General features: G+C 30.6%; 2 pseudogenes; both read left to right on the forward strand.

Annotated features, from left to right (window-relative positions):
- Positions 1–442: 442 nt before the first annotated feature.
- Positions 443–561, forward strand: LOC118614109 (annotated as a pseudogene).
- Positions 562–671: 110 nt separating this feature from the next.
- LOC118613914 lies at positions 672–790 on the forward strand (annotated as a pseudogene).
- Positions 791–6,655: the final 5,865 nt, after the last annotated feature.

Raw genomic sequence — 6,655 nt, forward strand, 5'->3', positions numbered from 1 at the left:
AGCCCAAAGATAGTAGTGAAAATTATAGGCTCTTCCTACATACTTTCCTTTTTTAAGCAACTAGATCTGGGTTCCATATTAGCAAGCCTCAATCTTTCCCTATTTGTAGAGGTTTTATTTTAAACACAAGTACCTCCTTGGTCCTGATTAAAACAGAAAGCCTTCAAAAGAAGCTAAATTCATTAGCATGCAATTAGGAGTGTTGGTTTGTATAGTTGATTTCATCTCTTACAGAATATACTTGAAGTTTTAAAAATATTATGATAGAATTATAGACATGAGAAGGCATCTTAAACAGTTAAATGCTAAAAAGGCTAATCTTTGATATCAAGTGTTGTCAATTTGGTTCAGATGATATAAATAAAATATAAATAATGATATAGAAATAGAAAGTGTAACCATAATGAAAAGCGAGCCCCTCTGTGTAACATAAATGTTGACAATCTATGGCCATGCTACCTTGAACAAGCCCGATCTTTTCTGATCTTGGAAGCTAAGCAGGGTCGGGCCTGGTTAGTACTTGGACAAGAGACCACCTAGGAAGACCAGGTGCTGTAGGTGTAAAAAATAAAAAAAATAATGGAGTGTAAGCCGACAAGGTCCTTGCAATCTGTGAGGTCAACCAAGAGTTGCCTTGCCTAAAAAAAAAAAAAAATTAAAAAAAAAAAAAAGTCTACTGCCATACCAACCTGAACATGCCCAATCCCGTCTGATCTTGGAAACTAAGCAGGTTCGGTCCTGGTTAGAACCTGGATGGGAGATCACCTAGGAAGATGAGGTGCTATAGGCGTTAAAAATATATATATATATATTAACATAACTCTCAGAAGTTTTTCCCTTCATGGAAAAGTTAAAATTAAGAAAATTTAGTTGATCTCAATAACATCCTGGTCCACTCTCAAAAACAGAAAACTTATCTACAGACATGCTGAATAATTAAATATATTATTAGAAACTGTATAGTAATAGAAAAAAATCAGTTTTTAGAAGTATCTCAGCATTTTTTCAAAATGCCCCTCAGAAGACAGAAAAGGGTATTTTTTACACCTTAATAATGATTAAATTAATGTTTCAATAATTACATCTTTCTTCTTTTGGTCTCGTAATCTCACTTCTAAAATTTCTATTCTTTTTCTCTGAAATTTGCCTATCATTTCCACACTCATCTGAAAGCCTCTCATGTCTGCATTTGTTTTTTTTTCTCATTCTGTGTGTATGATCTACAACATATACACTTTCATATACCTCTCTGATTAAAAACTTTAATTTCAATACTTCCAGTTTCAAAAACTCAGAAATAGGTGCATGGAGAGCGTTCAGGGACTCTCCTGGTCTCTGTAATTCTTCTACATAATTTTGTTATATATCCAAACAATATAGGATATATGATCTTTTCTCCCTGAGGAGTTAACTTGCACAAACTCTTCATCATTGTTCATAAATTTTTCTCAAAAATATATATGTGCACATTCCTTTATGATATATTGCTTCACAGAATTATGAAGACTCTCTATGGAATATCTCACTTTACCTTACGCCAATTATTCAGACTTTAAATTGCTTTTTGGACTATGTTAATGTCTTTACTTCAGAAAATTCTTTGCTTTGTGATATTAAAGAAACAGACAATATCAATTCAAACATTTGTTATTAAAAATGGATTATTCTTACAGCATGACAGAGATTATTCAGGAAATAGTTGTGAAATCACAGTTAACCAAATGTTACCAGAACAGCCCCTTGCTCCAAGATTTTGAGAATATTTAACTTTATCATATAAAAATCTCAGTGGATTCCAGAAGTATTAATTGGTCAAAGCAGAGAAAAATAAATGAGGTAGTATTTCCTGTATAGAAGTCCTGGGGCTTGCCTGCATGATAATTAATTTTCAAATAAAAAGCTACTGAAATCAAACTGGGTAAATTAGGAAAAAGATCCAAAGTGTACATTTATATTGACATATATTATGGCCTTGGAAAATGAGCCAATTATAAGAGGGTCATTCTTTGTGGTCAATGACGCAGATATTTCATAAATAAATAACTTTTCATCATTCTCAGTGAAATGGTCTAGGTATAAGTCATTTTTATTCTCTACTGCTACCCTAAATGAAGTATTAATCTCTACATTCTGCTCATAATGAAATATGCGCAGATTTACTCTCACGTTTGAACAACCTAAAACTTACCTGGTAGTTTTAATTTCCTAGGTTCTTCATTTTAAAGATTTCATTTAAGTAAAGAAAATTATGGTGGTATGAATTATCTTTATCTGGATTGTTCTTATTTATTTTTCCTACAAAATTGCTTTCTAAGAATTGTCTGGTCCTTAGAGTTTCCTTAGGGGAAATAGATATGCACCTTTTCAATTCTGTTTTCCTACTTTTTAGGGTAGAAATAAAATTTGAAAAAAAAATTTGTTCCAGCAAATGAGATATCTCTAACCATTCTTTTTATCACATAAAGACAATTATTTTCAAATAAATCACATTTTAAAATCTTAAAAATCAGATAGTCTGCCTATTATTTAAACTATTCCATACAATAGAAAAAGTTCCACCAACTTATTTTATGAAGATATAATAATCCAAATTTTAAAATATTGATGAAACAGTTTTTAAATGTGTACACCAACCAAATGTCTTATAAATATGGATAAAAATTTATAAATAAAGCAATAACAAGTCAATTTAACAGTATGTTAAAAGACTAACATGATGATAAAGTAGAATTTGTCTTAGGAATAAAAGAATTGTTCATAACTGGAATATATAACAAATATAAACAAAAAAAATCTATAAAAAGTCAATTGGAAATTCCAACAATTATTTCTGTATGAGGACTCTAAGTAAAATATAATTAGGAAGAAACTAAATATTCTGGAGGCTATCTAACAAAACAAATGAGCAAAGAAAAGAAGATAAAGTACTAAAGCCATTTATATTAAAGTGCAGAACAATGTAGGAAAACCCACCAAGTTGGAATTTATTTAAAATTATTTTGAAATTTCTAGCAATTGCAATAGTATGAAAAGTAAAATATTTGCTATGAATGTTGGAAAAGAAGGAACAAGATCATCTATATTTGCAGATGAGATTATTTTGTAGCTAGAAACCCCAAGAAAATCTATTGAAATACAATTAGAATTAAAAAGAAAATTACATAAGAGGCATATGAGATAAATATGCTACAATCAATAGCTTTACCTTCTTAATAATCAATACAGGAAGAAATGGAAAGGAAATCAAAATAATAATATGTTATTAAATGGAGAAGCATAAAATTGATGCTGAATGGAAAGACATTATGCTATGTTCATTCCACATTAGTATATACATTTAACATAATGATAGATATTGAAACTAACTATGAAACTACTATAATTAGAAGAGTATAACATTGGCACTGGAATAAACAAATTTGGAGAATAGAACAGAGAATCTAGAATTACATCCAAATATACCTAAGAACTTTACATATGAAAAAAACTGGCTTTTAATTCAGTGTTACTCAATTAGAAACTCATGTTAAAAAAAAAACAACACAAATTTAGAATCTTATCTCATACAATATATTTTTTAAATTCCAGGTGAACTCAGTGCAGTATTTAATTACAATGCAATTAAAATACCAGATGAAACTCTTAATAAAGATTTTCATAAGCAAGACAGAAAACCAACCATGCATTTAAGGTTTTTTTTTAAAGTAAATAGTATATCTAGAGAGATATATCATCAAAAGAGTCTATAGATAAAGGCTGGGAAAAGTATTTGCAGTATATATAACAGCCAAAAGGTTTCGAAAGTTAATAAGAATTTAAAAATTGACAAAGAAAAAAAAGCTATAAATTTATTGCAGAGAATATATATGCTTATCATTTGAAAAGATGTCAATAGAAATATTTTTATTGGGGTAAAAAACATAAAACATGAAATCTACTTTCTTAACAAAATTTTACATGTATAGTACAACATTGTTAACATTATGCACATTGCTGTACAGCAGATCTCTAGAGCTTTTTTATTTTGCATAATTGAAACTCTACTTGTTGAACAGCAACTGCCCAAACTGCCCATTTCCCCCTCAATAGATTCTTTTTTTGTTGTTCGATGTCAATAGAATTTTACAAATTCAAATTAAACAAAAATTACATCATTTTTCAGCCATCGGATTAGTAATTTAAAAAAAAAAAAAAAAAGGTAACCCCAGTGCTGGCAAGGATGCAGGGAAAAAGATACTTTTCACATCCATGCTGGAAGTCTAAATTATTAGCACAAACATTTTAGAAAGAAATCAAGAATTATCTATTAAAATTAAAGCTTCACATACCCTTGACCCAATAATCCTATTTTTAAAAATGTTTTTGACAGGTAAAAACAAAAGAATCAGTATGTGGCAGTATTTCTATGATGATGTTTACTAAAGCATTATCTGTAGTAGTAAAAAGAAAAACTGAGAATATCTATATGTCTATAAGCAAGGAAACATCTGAATAATGTGTGTGTTTTTTACTTTTTTTTAGACAAAGAAAGATATATACATTTATATATGTTCATATATCTTTGTGCCAAGAAGGATGATGGAAGGATATATGGCATATATTTATTGCCATACGGGGTGAGATTAGAGGCACTGGAATAGGGGAGTATTAGTTATTTCCAGTACTTACCACTTGTTAAAAGGAACACACGCCGTAGCATCATGAAAATATCTGGCCATTCACCTTATTTTACAAATGCGTAAGTTAAACCCAGTGTCGAGATTCCCAAGGTTATGCAGCCATGGCTCAAAATTAGTTTTTAAGTCTTAGATCAACACTTTTCCAATTCAAAATATAAAATCAAATTCTGAAAATAAGTGGCAACTAACTCTATAGTAAACTCTTTTATGAACCCATTAGTTGATGCTACTGACTGCTTGTCTTTTGAGCTGTGTGATTTACACACACACACACACACACACACACACGCACACACACACACACACACAGACTCTTTCTCTAGAAGTTTTGGCTAGCGTATAATGTGTTTAAATTCTAATAATTTAACTTTAAAATCAATACCCCTTTAGATAAATGAAGCTATCTCTGTTGTCAAAGTATAAAAGACAAAGGTGATATTCAAAATATTGACAATAGGTATAACACGGCCCTGACCAATCAGCCTTCACATACCAGCCCAATCAAAACAGATACCAACCATCCAGGTGTAAACATCTATTGGAAACTGAGAAATATCAGCCCTTCCGAAAACTTAATATTATGATGCATTATATCTTTAAAAAGATTTAAATACTTTACATGAAAATCTTTTATTTTATTTTATTTTAGTATTTTCTTTTATTATTAGTTTCAAGTAAGCAGTACATTGGTTAGACATTTACGTAATTTATGGAACAATCCCCCCCCCATTACTTTTTAAAAATTTGTTTGTTATTTTTTTTATGGTGACATTGGTCAACGAAATCCAGTAAGTTTCATCTGTACACTTTAACAGTAAGACATATATATTTACACTGTGTTCACCTCCCATAGTTAGATTTCTTTCCATCACCACATATCTGAAAAAAAAAAAAAAAAGGAAAATCTTATACCAGACTAAATTTTACTTCCTATTAATATACCAGCTTTGACAACAATTGTGTTTGTCACTAAGAATCCAGCGGCTAATTGAAATGGCTTCATAATATTTATTTGACATAAAGAATACTAACAGTGGAATTTAACCGATTTATATTACAAACTGTCTTCACATATAGAACAAGAAATACGTATATTCACTCCACAAATATTTACTGAATGCCTCCTACTTCCCAGGTACTCTAGTTGCTGAGCATGCTACAAAATATATTTGATCCTTACTTTTATGGAGTTCATGATCTATGAACACAACGGACATCAATCAAATAAACAAACAGGTTAAGTATTCAGTTAGAAATTGTGAAGAGGTTTCTATCAAATAGAATAATGAGTTAGGGGTTTCATTCTGTAGATCAGGGATGGCTTCTGGGAAAATGACATTTCATCTAATAGGGTCAAGCAGTCAGCCTTACAAAAATAGGAAACAAGGTTTCCAGCCAAGGCACGTAGTCTGTTTTTAATTTATACTACTGGCTTGGTTTTTTTTTTTTTTTTCCTTTAAATGAATCACAATGCCTAACTGATATTTCGTTAGCACTCAACACATATTTATTTACTGAATCTAACCTATGGATCCTGCATGCTATCCCATCTTTCTTAGCAAAGGGCTGTGTGTTGAACTATATGATATAATGGGGCCATGAACTATGGTACTTTAAGAAACAAAATATTTTGAAAATAAGTTACACATGTTTATTTGCTATTAACGCACCGATTATAAAAGATTGAAGCATATATACAAAATTAAAATAATGAAACATATATATAATTAACCCTTTATATAGCTGTGCATTTGTGGTTCTCATTTTTTTTCTCCACATGTTCATAATATCTACAGTTCAAAATCTCCTCTTCAGTATCATCTTTGATTACATGAAATGAGTCTCATCTGGGAGAAGAAGCTGTGAGTGATCACAGAGCTCTGAATCAGAAGGCGTGAGGATCCTGTGCAGTTTGAAAAGACTTCCCCAGATATTCTGCTACGCTCTCCTCTAGGAAGCATATCCTTCTTCCCCTC

Source organism: Rousettus aegyptiacus, unplaced genomic scaffold, assembly GCF_014176215.1.
Source record: "Rousettus aegyptiacus isolate mRouAeg1 unplaced genomic scaffold, mRouAeg1.p scaffold_m13_p_2, whole genome shotgun sequence".
In the NCBI taxonomy this organism is placed as follows: Eukaryota; Metazoa; Chordata; class Mammalia; order Chiroptera; family Pteropodidae; genus Rousettus; species Rousettus aegyptiacus.